This window comes from Fulmarus glacialis, unplaced genomic scaffold, assembly GCF_000690835.1.
Source record: "Fulmarus glacialis isolate BGI_N327 unplaced genomic scaffold, ASM69083v1 scaffold16449, whole genome shotgun sequence".
NCBI classification, from domain to species: domain Eukaryota; kingdom Metazoa; phylum Chordata; class Aves; order Procellariiformes; family Procellariidae; genus Fulmarus; species Fulmarus glacialis.
In genome coordinates this window covers 2,413-19,847 of record NW_009231577.1, presented here as the reverse complement: position 1 = coordinate 19,847, position 17,435 = coordinate 2,413, and the positions used below count along the sequence as shown (strand labels likewise).

The following is a 17,435-nucleotide window of genomic DNA, read 5'->3' as shown; positions in this document are numbered from 1 at the left end:
AAAAAAAAAAAAAAAAAAAGAAACCAAAACAACCCAAAAGTTTACATTGTGTCTCTGGGACCGATTTACAAGTGGGATGCACCTTTGGGGACAAGCGAATCTGGCCCCATTGTCTGTGGACATTTATATCCAGGACCAAGGACTGAAAAATCTTTATGATGGGAATTTCAATTACCCTTTTAGTTCGAGTTAGAGTTTTGATTTCAATTTTTTTTATTTTTTTAGTAAATGCACTGGCATTGGAACATAAATTTAATATAGAAATGTTTCTATACTATGCCTCACCATTGCACAATCGATTTTTTTGGCATACACTGTGGTGAAGTTGGACTTGCTGCTATGGAGACTGATGTTTAAAGTTTCTAATTGTATAAACATTTTCTATGTCCCCCACACCGTGGATTTCTTATAATATTGGCTATATTTTTCCTTGCTGGACTATTCTCTTTTGGATTGACTCCCCCTGTTTGGATTATTTCACTGCATTATCATCTTTAGGACTCGTCAGGAACAGGACATTTCACCTCAGGAGTACGGGTATGTACTTAAACGTTTTTTCAAATTACTAGGCCTAGCCTTGAAAAAAAAGAGAGAAATGCTAGAAGTGGAATATTTGAGTTCAAATCGCATCCTTGAGGCAGCAGCCAGGCGAATGTTGTAACACAAGGTGATAGCGATGAGATGGGCACAGACCTGTAACTCACTTCATGTGTTAGTCATCACTTGTTGCAGGAGGAGGCATGTGAGGCCTTCTAATTTATTTTTTATTTTTTCCCTCCCTGGTTTAAAGCAGTTAGGGCAGACTTTGGGAACTGCCTACCCTACGTGAGTAATTTCTGATCCAAAGGCAGGCTGAGGAGTTCTCAACAGAGTTTAGGAAACAGATGTTAGGGTTTCACTGACTCGAAAATGAGGAGTTTAAGAGTGGACAAACAAGAGTACTCCTTTTACAGATGGCAGATTTGCGACTGTGTGCCTACTAATTTGCTCAAGATAAGGGCTTGTCATCTTTGCCTTAAGGAAAAAATTGATTTTTTTTCTTTTTAAAAATCGGTATAGTAGCTGGTATGTGAGCTGTCCTGAGGGAAGAACACAGCTAAGAGTGAAGTACTTCAATTTCAAGCTGTGGTAAATCAAGCCCGTTAAAACATCTGTGAGAAGGTGGATGAGGGAGACCTCAGTAGTTTTACTTCATGTTAAATACCAAGCAACTTCACTTCTGTGGATTTACCTCAAGACATACTCATTTGTGCTACTTACCATGGGGTTAAAAAAAAAAAAAAAAAAAAAAGTTTGGTGGGTTTTTTTTTTAATTGGAGGCAGCCTTAGATTTTCTTCTGGACAGGCTGTGACTTGGGAGTGATACTTGCATCCACTTTGCACTGTGGTCAGCAATCCGAGCTCTGTGGGCAACAGGTCTTGGCGCTGAACAGCTTCTGCTGCCCCTCCACGTAACTGTATATTCACAGCACGGTGGTCAGCAGAATTCTCTGCTGGCAGCATTAAGCTAAAGCCTTTAATTTTGTCATTATAGGCCTCCTGTGAAAACTTTTTTGGTTTGTTTTGCAATAACCCGGCAGTAGAAATAAATTCTGCTCTTTTGGTACCTGGCTCTTTGACTCCCCGAGTCAGGATTCCCAGCCACACAAGTTAGTTAGCACAGCACGCACTGCAGCAAACCTGGGTGCTCCTGAGCCAGCTGGGCACCAAGGGGATAAAATTTCAGTCCCTGGAGAACTTAGCATTTGTGTTTGATTCTCATTCATGACAGCATATGTCTTTGGTTTAAAACCTACTTAAGGGAGTGCCTGTGCAAGTTCCTCATCTGCGATTAACTAGCATGTCATGCACTGATTTTTTTTTTTTTTTTTTTTTTTTCTTCTTCTTCTTCTTTCCCTTGGTGCTGTGTGGCTTGGGTTCACCTGCACTGGTGCAAAAGCATTTTGGATTAGCTCCATTTTTACCAAAAATGCTGGCATCAGAACTTAACACTTAACACTCACACCCACCCCACTCCCTTTTCCCCAGCCTGCGTATCACCCGCAACATAGCGAGACACAAGTGCTTGAGGAGGCCATCCAGGTCACGTACATGATTAACTCATATTTTGCTTTTGATGTAATGAAGAAAGGAGGATGGGGGTGTGATTAGTGGTGGGTAGAACCGTTCTTAGAGGTTTAAAACAAAGCTGCAGTGAAGAACTCCTTTTTGTAATCACTCAAGGTAAAAATCAGAGTAAAATAGTTAGTTCTCTTGACACAACTCTCAGCTGTCCTTACAAATACCAAATGTGCAGGAATTATCCTAATAAGCTTATCGGAATGACTTGCCAGAATAAGGTCACGGAAGGAGTAACTTGCAAATTAGAGCTAGACATTTCCTGCACCCCACCCGTGCTTTCCTTGTTGTTCTCCAAAGTTGAACAGCAGCCTCCATAGCAACAATCTGACCTGCTTGCCTGCAAAAGTCCATGTTAGTAAGGCTTCATTCACTAGCCAAAAAAAACCCAACCCAAAACAGTAGTGGGGCCTTATTCAATTTTTACATCCAGTGAATCCTGCTCATTTGACCCCTCCTTCCCACCTTCACTCCACCTCATATGCATGGCTGGTAGCACCTGTGTGTGTTTGTTATGATTTTTGAATGAGTTTCCCCTTTATTCTTAAAGTTGTTTTTCTGAGTGCGCTCTCATGAAGTCTCTTGCTGGCATTGCACCTTCACTCTAGTGCAAGACTTTGCAATTAACCCTTTCTCAACCCCAGGAACTGGATTTTCCCATCCTTACTGGAGGACTCTGATTAGCACAAACCACAAGTTTGTTCCAGCTTGTTGGGCAATGAAAGGTTTAATTGCTCTGACTTGCTTCTGGTCAGCAAAGAAAAGAAACATACCCAGACAACCTGTTTCTCCCTGTTTTTTGTTTTTTTAGGTCTTCCGGCCCCGCACTCCACCAGAAGCAATTGCGCTATGTAGCCGTCTGTTGGAGTACACCCCCACTGCCCGCCTGACTCCCCTGGAGGCCTGTGCGCACTCTTTCTTCGATGAACTACGGGACCCAAATGTCAAGTTACCAAATGGGCGAGAGAAACCTGCACTCTTCAATTTCACCACTCAAGGTAGCCTGTGAGCGTTGAAGGATCCCTTCTTTAGGAAGAAGCACTGGGATAAATGTTCGTTGTAATGTAAATGTCACTCCCTCAAAAGTAAAAAATCTCTGAGGACGGCTAAGGTTATTAAGCAGTTGCATAAGCAGCTGTCCGTTTCAAAAAGAGAGGAAAGGGACTTGGAGAGATGGGTTATGAGATTTTCAGGTGCCTGGTGCCTTCAATTCAAACTTAGTGCAGGGGACCGAGGGTTGTTACTATTGGATTGCGTCAAGAAGGCTTACGTTTGCAGTTCAATGTCTGTAACCTAACTGATGGTTTTGTGTGAAATATCACAGTCAGTGGACCATGGAGATTGAATTATCGTTTTGGAAATGATCCTGCTCCTTCATACCTGAAACGCCATAGCAAGGAGTAATGCATATTAGGTTTGGCAGGGAAGTTGTAGTGTTGCTGCCCATTTTGGTTCTGAATGTGAGATAAATACAGAGGCTTTCGTGTCCAGGTTTTATGTGCTATACAGTTCATCTGGCATTACATTGACTCAGTCATTTAGAAACTGTAAAAATGATGGACAACTAACTTTTTTATTTGAAGCCAGACTGGTATCAACTTTTAAAACCATTCATGTATTTTTTTTCCACAGAAGTCAGAAATGTAAAACTGATATCCCCCCTAGAACAGTTTTGCCTGCCAAGACACAAAATGTGAGAAGTATGGCACACAAATATGCTAGTAATTAATTTTGCAGCACTTTTTTTTTTTAAAGTGATTAGCTGCCAATTCTCACCCTTTGAGCAAGAATAGATCTGTGTGCATTTTCTGTTGAAAGTCTAAAACACCTTTTGGCTCAGCTAGCATCAATGTAATTTTTCAAACTCTGTAGTACCTGCAATGCCCATCTGCCAAAATGTGAAACGGAGCCCTCTCCTTCAACATGTGGAGCCCTTTTGGTAAAAAAAAAAAAAAAAAAAAAAAAAAAAAAAGGGCAGGGGGAGAGGGGCAAAAAGCTTTGTGTCTGTACAAAGTAGTATTTTAAGCTGCCTGGAAATAAACTTTTAACTTGTTTTGAGTGCCTGCCTTGCAGAGGGTAAATATATTGAATATAGTAAAACATTTCTGAAGCATGAACACCTTAAAGTGTTCAAGAAAATAGGTTGTGCTTCCAGGTCACTGTCCTCTGTGCTGATTCCTGCATCTGTTGTTATGAATTTAGTAGTTATGTTACAGGTCCTTCCTTGTTACAGTACTCATGAATTGCCTTTTCTTCCCACTGTAAGGCCATCTTCAGTAGCCAAGATAGTTTTGATCCCAGTATCTTAATACAGCTTCACCCCTGTTCTTTTTGAAAGTATTTCTTATTAATTGTTTCTTAATGATGTTAAGATTGGGCCTGTCTAGTGCATGAAAACAAGGATTTTAAAAAGTGTTAGAAAGCTCTATAATGAGTCTTTTCAAAAATCCTTAGGGGGGAAAAAAGTATGTTAAATGTATGTATTGGGAATGTGTCCCTGGTTTCCCCCCAGGGCAGTGTGGGAACTGCTGGGTAAGCTACCCTAATGCTCAAGCAAATTTAAAGCTCCTCTTTTGCCATCCTGAGGAGCTGATGTGCTCTCCCCTTGCACAGTGACTCATGGGAATGGCAAGAGAAGTCAGTTTCAGTGGAGTGATTTCCTTAAGATTCAAAAAAGCAGGTTTCTGTCATCAGCAGGTGCCAATTTCACCATCTAGAAAGGGAAGGCAGGACAGAGGCTGGTCATTAACCCATTTCTAAATAAGCTCTGTTGCAGATGACCACCCAAACTCAAAAAAATAACCAGAGCTTTTAGAATAAATAAATATATTGCTTAGCGCAGTGATTTTAAGACCTTTGTAATTAATAAATATGCAGCAGTGCGTCTCATGTAGCAGCAGTCCTGATTACGACCTCGAGATACACAAGAAGCTTTTGCTCCTCCTGTGACCACCGTGCAGTCCTTGCTCTTTAGCCAGACTGCAAGTCAAATTGGCTAGTCCAGAGCTGAAATCCCAACTGGGAAATAGAGCAGGTCATTGGAAATCAGATGATGACTCATGTTAAGTCATCTGTAGTAATTTAAAAAGTAATGAAAGACATCCTTTGGTTTGAATGGCATTTGTTTTCAACAGACAGTATTAAGTTTTAGAAGTGTTTTATTTGGCTATATCCAGTTACCTGAAACCCATGAAGTAGGAGGTAGCTGCAGAAGGCTTGAAGGCAAAACCATTTGAAAGAACAACATAAATCTGACCATTAACACACTGAATTGATTTTCAGAAAGAACCTAAGCATCATACCAAATCTGCTGATCTTGGGCACTGATGCTGCTCAGATACAGTCTAGAAAAAAAGCGGTGGGAGTATATGGAAGATAAAGATCATGCTCTTTGGCTGCCAGCAGTAGTTCTAGAGCATGTAGGTGCTTATGTTATTTTAGAGATGAGATCTGTTGAAGAGAGCTTTATCTGGTCATTCTTAATGTCTTGCCTGTAAGTTTCTCTTAGTATTTAAACAAATGTTATGTGCTAATTGGGGTTTGAAAAAATTATTTTGGCCAAAGAAGTATTTCCACTAGCCACAGAGTTGTAGTTTAGTGGCTGTTAGACCTACAAGACAGAAAGCATAGAAAGCAATTTTTCTCTTAGAAGCTGAATTTTCAATCAATCTGTGAGATGACTACCATTTCCTAAACTTCCTGTAGCATGTCGGTGATTGTGCTGGGTCACAAATGTTACTGTCACTCCATGTTGGCCATTAAAGACTGTAAAATTCTCCTGTGATTCAGCACTTAGGAATCATAGAATCATAGAATCATTAAGGTTGGAAAAGACCTCTAAGATCATCAAGTCCAACCGTCAACCCAACACCACCATGCCCACTAAACCATGTCCCTAAGCGCCTCATCTACACGTCTTTTAAATACCTCCAGGGATGGTGACTCAACCACTTCCCTGGGCAGCCTGTTCCAAGGCCTGACCACTCTTTCAGTAAAGAAATTTTTCCTAATGTCCAATCTAAACCTCCCTTGATGGTTATCATGCTTCTCAATGACAAATTACTTTTTTGCTAAAGTGTGGGGGGTTTGTGTTTTAGGGGTTTTTTGTTGTTTTGTTTTGTTTTTTTTTTTTTTTAAAAAAGCCGGGGTGGGACCCTTAAAAAAAATTTTTTTTTTTTTTTTTTTTTTTTAGTGCGTGTATATATATTTTAAACCCCCCTTCATTTCTAACCAGACTGTTTCAGTGTGACCAGAAATCCTTAGTGTGACCATTTGAGTGCCATCTAGGTTTTTTTAGACAGCGTATTTCTGCTCAGGGCATGTGGGGGGGAGAGAAGAAAGGAAAATGATGAAACTTGTGCTGCTTCCAGCACTCTCTAGGTTGAGGAGAAACGGCTGGAAGAACTTGAGTTACATGGAAAGTTTGTTATTGTGACAAAGCAAACATGATACAAGACTAGTTTTTCCAGAGGATTCCGGGAGTGTTGATACGTCAAACATAACGATTCTGAAAAACAGCACTGCACTATTTCTCAACACCAAGCATTTTCTTGTGTTTGGGGAATGAAGATGATCTGGTGTCCTAGTAAAGCTGGACATTTTAATTCCTGTTCCTTATTGGAGATGTAAACTGGCTGCAAATTATATGATTTGATCAGGAGAAAGCCAAAGATGTTCTCCCAGCTGATGTGAATGGGAGTTGGCTCTCGAATTAGGACAGCTGCTCTGTTCACATCATGGTATTGAAAACTTTGTCTGGATTGCCTTGATCACAATACCTTCTTGCAACAGTATTGGTTATAATTAACCCAACCTTGAATTGCAAGTTTGGTTTATATAAGCGGCTACAGTTCAACAGCTTGTCCAAATACTGTGTTGGAAGTCACTGAAAACAGAGGTTCTCAGTACTTTGTAGGCTGCAGATACCACAGGTCAAGCTTTTTCGTCAGTATTGACATGTCTTATCCTTACAGACGGGATAGCTGCAAAAATATGGCAGAACAAAAATTCAAACAAGTTCTCAAGCAAAGCTGCTATTAAACTTCAGCCAAAAGAGTTGAATTTACTTTGGTTATTTCTTGACTGAATTGAATTGCTCCTCTAAGTGAAGTGTCAAGACATTCAGAGCATGCTAAATTTAAGAAACTTCATACCAAGAAAGATAATGTGGGGTCTGAGAAGAGAGGAACAAGATCAGTGTTCTAGTCTCTATGCAAGTTCTTTAAGGTAGCTTCAGAAAAATAGTGGCACTTGCCTTAAAAACAACAAAGCCCAGTATGCTTGCCGTAGTTGGTGCTGCGAAAGGAGGTGTTCTGATGGCATTAGAAGAATGTATGGGAGGAATAAGAACGGGGTCGAAGTGGCGTTGCAAGGGTGGTGTTCTGTCGGATCAGCTAGTTCTTCGGCTACAGCGATGCAGGCAGCCTATAGCTGCATCCTTGAGGCACCGCTTAGCACCGGAAGGTAGCAAATGTAATTTGGTTTCCTTGATGTTTTAGCTCTGCTCTTGTTTGGGTCACAGCCCTGTACTGCTGCCAGTGATGAGCAGAAAATAATGCGGGGATGACAGAAACTTTTAAAACAGCAAGTTAAACAGCAAATTCCCATAATAGCTAAAAATACTGAAGGAGCAACATCTTCTAGCACAGAACAGCTAATATCCAAATTAGTATTGAAGTATAGGTTTATCACTGGTGTTCAGCTTTGATACTTGAGGATTCATGTTTCTTCAGCTTATTTTTCCATTTAAAATGGAGACTTATGAATTCTGAATTATATTATGAATACATGAATTCTGAATTATTCCCACATGAATTTGAGGATTGGTATTTGTACAAATGCTGTGAGCATTGAGGCTTTGTAAAAGGACTAGCTAGGTCTGCTTAGACCGGAATGGAGTATTACAGGATAGATTGGATGGGTTGCAGGTAATGTAGCAACTTCTGTTTGGTTCTAGACTGGAGCTTGTGTTCGTAAGTGCTGAAATGCAGTCTCAAAATGTGTAGTAGTAAGAGGGTTGTAAGCAGGTGAGAGTCTTCTGCATCTTGCCCTCCCAGCAGTAAAGAAACTTAATGTAACTTAATGGAGGAAAAAAAAAAAAATCACCAAGTAGACTACTGATCCCTTTAGGCCCTAAATTTAAAGCTTGTGTTAAAGAAAAGCAATAGGCTCATAAAAATGAGCCCAAATAATTTAAGACTGTGTACAAAACCACCTTACTGAACCCACGGCATGATTTGGACTGGTTTCTGTACAGCCCTTGTTATCTGGAGGTCTTACATAAAAAGCTGTCTATTCTCATTTCTCCTCCAGATGACCTCCTGGAGCTCCAAAAGTCATCAGTCTCCTTCCATGAGGTGACTGTTCACATCCTTTTCACCGGATGTTGCTTTCTCAAGAGACAGTCAGTCACTCCTGTTTCTGAAACAAACAGGACCTGTCTTGTCTCGGCTCAGTCCCACCTTCTGTGAGGCACTAGATTCTCTTGAAAGGGTGCCAGAAGATTGTCATTTGTTGGCAATGTGTTGTCCTTAATCCTCCCACAGTTGTGGCTGTAAGATGCCTATTTCTCATTCTGATACACATTGAAGCTATATTAGATTTGGAGCCTAAAGGACATGACTATTTTTTCCTTGGTTAATGTCTTCAGAAAGAATGGTTGCATCATTTTGTTGTCCATTTAAATTGCCCAGCAGACCAATTCCCTTTGCCTTTCCCTGTGCTTTTAAAGGAGATGTCACCTCTTCTTGGCCTCGCTCAAGGAGACTGCTGTGAGAGATTGGTCTTGGGTTTCCGGATCCTTGAAAAAGTGATGCTTGAGTGAGCCAAAGAACTGAATCCCTGAAGCTCTTGGAGCAACTATGGCAGCTGCTTGCTCGCTGAACCAGTGCCCAAAGCAGCACCACTGTTATCAGCCTTCTCCTTGAGACTGATTGCAAGTGGGTTTGTGAAGGGAATCCTTCCAGTGCTCAGAAGGAAACAGTGTTATCAGGCTGTTCATAAGGAACAGGCTTGGCTGGTTCTTTGCTAACTCCCAAGCCACTGTCTTTCTCTAGGAAATAATTCCTTTGCACCACTAGTAGTTTTGACAGTCTTGCTCTGGAGACTGCCTTGCTGAATATGGCTGTGGCTTCCTCTCGCTGGTCGGCAAAGAATAAAACGTAACGTGACCTTTGGCTGTAAGGGCATGCATTTCACCCAAGGTTGCTGTTACAGGCGGTAAACCTGAGGAGCTGAGCCTGCATGCGGGGCTCTTCATGGACGATGAGCTAACTCTGTTTGTTCCACCTCCCCTCCAGAACTGTCAAGTAACCCATCTCTGGCTTCGATCCTCATCCCTGCTCATGCCCGGAACCAAGCAGCTGCTTCAACCCCTACAAACGCTACAGCGGCCTCAGGTGAGAACGTGCGCCTGCCTGCCTCCCTCCCCACCCTCGCTCCCCCTGCCCAGGCACCTTCCCTCTGCTGTGGTCCGTGAGCCACCTCAGCCCTCAGGGTGAACGGGGAGGAAGGGTTTGTTCCAGCATCACCTGAAACTTGCTCTTGGTAGGTGGTCATTTGGGTGCTAGCTGTGGTCACCAACCCAAATCCTAACCCAGGGCTGTTAGTCTCCACGTTCAACTGTTTAGTTTGTTGTTCTCTCTCGCTCAGACTTCCACTACTAAAAAAATCATTACCTCCCCTGTTTTTTAGCAGTCCTTGTGGATTGGTTTGCACGTAATTTCTGAGCTCTCAGACAGTCTGAAGTTAATACTGACTTGGAGCATGAGTTTGTGATGCCTAGGAAGAGAAGAAACGGCTAGCTTCAGTACACATGGCCTCTGTGGAGCATGGATGGAGAGTATTTCTCCCCAAAGGCAATAGCACTTAAAAGTCTGGTTAGGGAGTTCAGTCAGTGTGCTCACTGCCTCATCTAAGTAGTTGCAGTTGCTTCTTACTGAGTTTGCTTGTGTCATCTTCGGGCACGAGGCAGATGCTTTTGGGTTTTGGCCAGCACTGAGTGAATTTTTTTTTTGCCTCTCATGCTCTCTCAAGTTTCTGTCAGAAACCTTTTAAAAGCTCACTGTTGGCCTGTAGCCACTCCATATTGTGTTCTGTTGCCAGTGAAAGCTTAAAAGCTGGGTAATACCAGTTGGGAGACTCCCAGAGAAAATCCTAGGTGCTGCAGGATGTGGCAGAGGTGATTCAGTACGTGGCACTCTTCCTCTGAGTCAGCCCTGAGTCAGCACAGCAGCCGGCTGTCTCGGGGCTTGGGCAACCAAAGACAGGCTGCAAAATAGGTGTGCTTCCATACGTATCCTGCATGCCACGTCCGTCCTATTTGACAAGGGCTGTGACCCGTTTTTGAGGTGCAGGGCACTTACTCAGTGTAAGATAGCTGATAAGGAGAAGCCCTTATTACAAAGGTATTCTTGAAACGTGCAGGAAAGCGTTTGTAGGTTGATGTGCTGGACAGTTGTCTGATATCTGATGTGCTTGGTCCAGCTGGTGCTGTATAGAAAGCATTTTCATACTCCAGGACAGACAGATGCACCCGGGTTTGAAAGATGAGGCTTCTCTCGGAAAATGTAGTAGCAGTTGATAAGGGCTACAGCCTGTACAATTTACATGCTCTGAATTTAGGAGAAAGCAAAATTGCTATTTTCAAATTTAGTATGTTTTTCATACGCTTGGCAGTATTTTACTAATAGTCATATTCTCTGTTTCCCTTTTATGTGCATCTGTTGCTCAACAACGAGTGAGGGGAAAAAAAGCAGATAAAGTAGTAAAAGTGATTGAAAAACTACAAAATACAAACATGAAAAATTATTTTAAGCCCTTCTGAAAAATACTTTTCACTTAATGTCCCTTTCATGCCTTTTAAGGAGCTCTCTTTGCCAAGATATGAGTCTTGAGGAATTAATGGGGTTAAGAAGTCTGTTTTCACCCAGCACTTTCTGAGAGTTCTTGTGGGGGGAAGATGCATTAGGCTGAGTCCTAAATGTGTCCCAAATGTGAAGTATACTAAAAGAAAAACCAAAACCAACCCCACCTTACTGATGTCAACATTTTTAAACCTCCTGTCTGCAAGCACTGCACTGAGTTGGGATAGAAACTCTTATTCATAGTTCAAAACCCCAAAAAAATCCTTGTATCTTGGAAAGAAATTGTGAAAATTAAGTTCAGTATTGGGCAAGACGCAGCTTTGCGTTTCTGCAGCACAGCTGGTTTGTAGTTTCTTACTCACGTGGAGTTCTCACAACAGGCAGTGGGAATTTCATCAGAGTTGTGATTTTTAGGATTAGATCTTGTATGAGGTTATGTTAATCTGTTGTGCTTTGCATGCTACACCTAGTAGGAGATTTTCATAGAAGGGGTCCCTTCTCTCCCTATACCCCCTGCACATCGCAAAGCACTAAATTTCTAGTTCTGCAGTAACTGCTAAAGGAGCATGGGAGCAACTCTCCCACCTAACGCAGGGCATCCCAATAGGCAGGAGGCTTTTCTGCAAATTGTTTGCTCATGTGACTAAGCAGTACAAGTCCAGAAACTACTGTTTTGAGTGGTGATGATGCTACAAAATGTAGCTCTCAAGGCAATTCAAAGGGCAAAGCAAGTTATATGTAACTGTAATCCACATTATTAGTGTGTAACTTTTGTCTCCCTCTAGCAAGCAGAACTGATACTGGGGTTCAAGTGTCCGCTGTTATGTCCAGCATAGTGGCCTACTCTGTAAGCTTGAGGCGTAGGGGCACAGACGTGGAAATGCAGTGTACTAGTTCATCACTGTAGATAATCCAGCTGGCTGTTCTTACCTGCCTGCAGACAGTTACTCCGTTTTCATAGGTGTCATGTTGGTATGCAGCCATGTCAGAATCTCAACTTTTTGATAAGGTGTAAAGCACTGCTTTTTATCACGCACCAAGGCAGGGTCATAGTTAGAGAATAACTAGAAAAATGAGATCTATTTGTCCGAAGTCTAGCAAAATAGTGTTTGCCAGGAGACTTGGCAGTGGTGCAGCGTTAAGAGATGGAAAGATTGGCTTTTCAACATACCAGTGCAGGTTTCGTCAAGCCAGCAATACTAGCCCTTGTGCTAACCAATATGACACACATCCTCATTTTTAAAAGTTATCCAAAACGAGTAGTTTCTGTTAACTGATAGATTCACAGTGGTGATTTCCACAGCCCAATGCAACAGTAATCCTGTGATCGTGATCTTAAATGCAGGGGAATTACTATTGTAGGTAATTTTTGAGTGTTAAAAAAATGTATTTGTTGTAAATCTCCTCTTCTCTTGAGGTGTGAAGCTGGACTCACTGTACTAATAGAACCTGGCTTTGCAGTGGGAGTATTGCTGCACTGGCATTAGTAAATTCACCTAAACGTTTGTGAGAAATTCTTTGTGACATTAGTGGCACGTCTAAAGCAAAGTGGAGGAAAAGGAACATGGGAGTTATTGGCCCCTGCTTGAAATGGTGTGCTAGCTTTCTGTGAATTATGCTGGCCATTGATTAAAAATGCCAGTGCAGCTTTATTCGTGTGGATGCTGACTTGATCCAGCTGGAGGAGGAGGATGGTTTCACAGCCATGTGGCCACAGCATCTGAGAGGGGAGCATGCACACCAAGCCGAAAGCATGTCTGCTCGTGTGACTTTCTTCCTGGATCAGCCAGCAGCAGTAGTTACCTCTCTGTTAGCGTTAAAATGGGAAGAGCATAATTGCCATCTGCAGGGGAGTTGTGCCAGCAGGGATGGTGGGGTCATCGTCTTAGGCATCCTGCTGTGTTGATCCCATGTAATCCCAAATGCGATGGTGTGCCTGAACTTTCAGCAGCAAAACAGATTAGAGATGGTGTTACCTGTCAATGTGTGGCAGTTGAAAAAGACCACAGTGCTCCATAAAATAAAAATCTAGTTCATTTACAGTATTCCCATTGAAGGAATTTTGAAAAACTTTAATTCCTTAACCAGGAGAAGAGGGGCAAGCAATTTGCTCCGGCTTCTGCAAGCTCAGCACAGGGATGAGTCCATGACAGTTAGAGGAGTAAAACTTGCGTGTTTCAGGCTTGCCAGTTTTGCTCTGAGCCCTGGATTTCTACATCCATAGGCAGGCAATAGGAAAAACGGGCTTTTCTCCTCTTTCCGCTTGTCGTCTCAGCTGTTCTGTGAGGACTCCCAGGCTGGTGGTAGTTTTGTTTCTGTATCTTTGCAGATGAGCAGCACAGTCTGTCAGCATTACAAATCCAACCAACTAATGCTGGCATTAATTAGTGCTAATGGGCTTTCTCAGACTGAGTTGGCATCTCTGTCTCTCCCTGAACTGTAGCCCCATCTTTCCTTTCCGGGAGGTTTCTAAGAAGTGTCATGTACCCTCCAAGAAAGCTGAGGCATTCCTCAGAGGGAGAAGCTGAATTGGAGGAGGTGCTCCACATTGATGAAAGATACTTTTGCCCTCTGTTTGGAAGAAGTTTTGGAAACGGCTGACACTTAAGCCCTAATGTGGTTTCACAGGCAGGTGTCAGGTGGGTAGTTTAGGGCAAAGAGGCTGCCCTGACCTCAAGGCGCTGTCTGCTGTGTAGTCATCTGTCCCATACCAGAAAGCTGCATGTCAGCTCCTAGCTTCGCTCCCCAGCAGGGCTTCCACGGTGGCACAGGCCATGGCTTTGTAAAGCAGATGTCTTAGCAACATTGCTGAAGGCCTAGATTTTCTTCTCTTATGCCCAAATACTGATTTCTCATGGTGAGGAGGAGTAAGTGAATGTCCAGAGACCCTCATACTCCAGTTGTGCTCTTTTTCTGGTGCTGGAACAAGCCCCTCTTTGTTCCTGAAATGTCTTGTCGATGCGGAGTCAAAGAACAAGCTGGAATGTCAAAATACTGCATTTTCTTGCAGGATTGGAGGCAGTACAGCCTTGAGCAGGCTCTGCTCTCTGTCCCAGCCTGGGTGGATTTCTGTATATTGTTGTGAAAAGCCCCACGTAAATGGTCTTGGGCTGTGTCACCTGGTTTATTTCCTTTTTAGCATGTGGCATATATATTTCTCAGGAACTCCCCCATTAGAGTGATGATAGAAAAGGAGCATATGTTATATATGTTACATGAAGTAGCTCCATCCCCTCCTCTTTTTTCTTTATCTCTGCTCAGTAGCAATGTAATGATAACGACTTCAGCCTCTGCTGTCTTCAGGAATAGGAGATCAAAAGGCACATTTCATTTCAGCAAATGAAATACAAGCACTTTTTGTACATATACAGAGAAATCCTCTGCCAACAGTACAGACTCCAGCTGGACTGCTTGCATCAGACACGGCAGATGTTGCATTAACTGGAGTTTATCCATACCTGAAAATTAATCTAGAACAGGCACAGTCAGAGTTTAAAGTGTGGAAACTATTACCTGTCTGGCTGGGTCGCTTTTGATTTCCATGGTCATCACTGGTCTGCATGCATGTGGGATTTGAGAATTGCTCCTTCAGGGTAATTCTCCACGTAGGAGGGCATCTCTCGCGTGCAAGGCTAGCTTTCCAAATTGGTACTGTCATCATGCTGCCTTAGTGCTTTTACTGCATGCGCTTTTTTTATCATGGTGGTGTCATTCCTTTGTGAGGGAGGGGTTGCAATTAATTTGGGGTGAGAGGAAAAGGAATGGGAAACTCCCAGAGCAGGCGTCTGGCATCCTCTGCCCACAGGAGGACTTCCCTTTCTTCCCACATGCTCCTCACAGCATTTCCTTTTCAAATGGGCATCATCCTCTCTTCCCACTTGTCTCTTGTATTCCTGGATGCTGTTTGTTTGATTTCCTATTTTTGTTGCTGTTGTCTGTGTATGTTACTTAATTTGTCACTCAGCAAGCGCTGCCCATCTCTAGACTCTCAATTCATTTCATTGCCTTTGCTCATGGCTGCACTTCCAACTGTGGTCAGGTCAATGTGGCAGGAGAGGAGAGGGATTTCGTTACTAGGTGATGTAGAGCACTGCCTGGCTGCGTTGCCTCACGAGCTCTTCTGTGTTGGAGAAGTATGACTGCACCCCTACTGCCCACCGGTTGTATTTTGTTGTGTCTATTGTTTATGCTAGTCATACTGTCCTTCAGTCTGAGGTCAGTAAACCTATTCTTTCTTTTTATAAGCCCTTTTCCCCATGTCTTTCGAATGCACTGTTTGCCCAGTCTGCCCCCTTCTGTACTGAGATAATAAGTCCTTTCTTTTTTTTTTTTTGCTGTTGCAGGATTGATAGCTTTGCAGTTAACCTTACTTAAATTAAGTGGGAGAAATGCATGACGGTCTCTTGTAGAGAGAGACATCACCTAATATCCTTCCCCCCCCCATTCCTGTATTTATTGTGTTGCGTATTTTATGTGTTTAACCGTTCACCCACTTTCCTTTTTGTGACCATGCTAATTAGATACGGCATAGGATGGTTCCAGATGAAGTCGGTGCATTTTTTTTCCCCTACCAATTCTTCTAATACTAAGAAAAATTTTTTGGGAGAAAAAACCTGATACGTGTGGCCTATGAAAACACAGTTACAGTGAATTTCCTTTTGGTATTTCTTTGCAAACCCTGTGGTTTTTTGGAATGCACTGTGACACATGCCACGATCCTGTGACTTGTCTCTCTGCAGAGCACTGTCCTGCCCGCAGAAGAGAAGGTGTTGGAGACCATTTACTGCAGAGACCCAATCCTCTAACAATGTCGTATGCTTGCATAAGCCTCGTTACTGGCTTCAGGCCTTAATGTTAATCTGCTTCAGCAGTTCAGGGGGTGGTAGATCCAACTTTGGTTGAGCAACACAGAATAAAGCAGTACAATTGAAAGACGTTTTCTGAGGCAACAAGTGCGTGAATTACACATTAACACACAAGCTGTTTCTGCCACGGAAGCAGGCTCGTCGTGTTCATTGTCTGCGTTCATTCACACAATTAATAGATGCCTTTGTTACAAGAAGGCCCAACAATATGAAACTTCGGCACCAACATGAAGCCTTGTAGTGGCCACGGATACTTGATGCGTTAGCTTTGGCGATGCTAGTGTGCCTTGTCTTGCAGTTAGGGTTACTGGAATGTAATGTGGGCGACCTACCACTCCGCGAGCAATGTTACATCCTGCAAAATCTGCTGGAGCCCAGCTGGGTGTTCGCGTGCCGGCCTGCAACCCTCAGCCCTTGAGGCTGCTTTTGTCCTGCTTAAAGACCATCTTCCCACCCTCTCCCCAGACCGAACTGTTCCATCTGCACCCCCTGAAGTCAGGAGAGCATCTTAACCAAACAGCACCTCGGTGGCAGTTGTGGGGTTCCCTGTGCGGAGAATGTTGTAGCTGTTTTTCCAAATGTGTCTGTATTTTGGAGGTAATACTGGTTGTTTTTCTCTCTTCCCTTCCTCTCACCTGTCATTTGCAGATGTTAACGCAGGAGAACGAGTTCAGACCAATAGTGTAGCTACAGCATCAGCCTCCAACTCCACCTGAACCGGTACCAAGCAGCCAGCTGCACAGGAAAAATCACCAGTAATTTGAGTCTTGCTCAGCAACACTGGTCACATTTGGAAAGAAAATTAAAAAGAGGGAAAAAAAAAAAACCAACAAACCAACCAACCTGTTCATTTTAGTGTTCAATTTTTTATTATTATTATTGTTGTTCTTATTTAACCTTGTAAAATATCTATAAATACAAACAGTTTCATTGTATTCTCACTCTGCAGGGTGTCCGGGGCAGGGGACTAGGTGGGGGGAGGAGGGAAAGCGGAGCAATACAACACACCAATGTCTCTCCCCTCGACAATCTCTTCATGTTGGAAGTTTGCTGTTGTGTACTTCAGAACCAGGACTCTTGCCTCATGCCCCCTCCCACAACAGAAAGAAGGAAAAAAGCAAAACAAAACAACAACAAAAAAAAAACCCCAAACCTCATTCTCTGCTGAAGTTCTTTTTTTTTAACCTCTTTTCTTATTTTCTTTTTAAGTGAAGTTTCGGACTTTGATGTAGTGCACAGCTTGAATTTGGTCGGGAGCTTAGCAGGGGTCATTCAACAGAGCTCAGCGTTTCTTGTCAGCGAATCCATATCCCAGGTTGTCTGAAGAACTGCCCCGGCTCGGTATGGGGAGCGGGCGACGTGGTAGGAAAATAGATTGCCGTGGGGTGGGGGGGGAGGGTTTGCCGTGTGTCTAAGGCTTGAACCGCTAGTGGAAGCCTTTCGTTTTAAAAATCAGTGCTAGCGATGAAGAAACCTGCAGCTTCATTATGGGAAAAGTCTTACCCAAGTGGGTTATATATAATATAATACACACACATGCACGAACACAAGCGGTTAGCTTTACTGAAGCAGCTCCTTGGCCCAGCCG

At 42.9% G+C, this 17,435-nt stretch overlaps 1 long non-coding RNA gene across 1 annotated transcript; it reads left to right on the top strand.

Annotated features, from left to right (window-relative positions):
- The first annotated feature begins 2,925 nt into the window (after positions 1–2,925).
- Positions 2,926–16,782, top strand: LOC104081772. The gene is made up of 3 exons (XR_683580.1): positions 2,926–3,116; positions 9,417–9,515; positions 16,496–16,782. It is a non-coding gene; the product is annotated as an uncharacterized LOC104081772 (long non-coding RNA).
- The last annotated feature ends 653 nt before the right edge of the window (positions 16,783–17,435 follow it).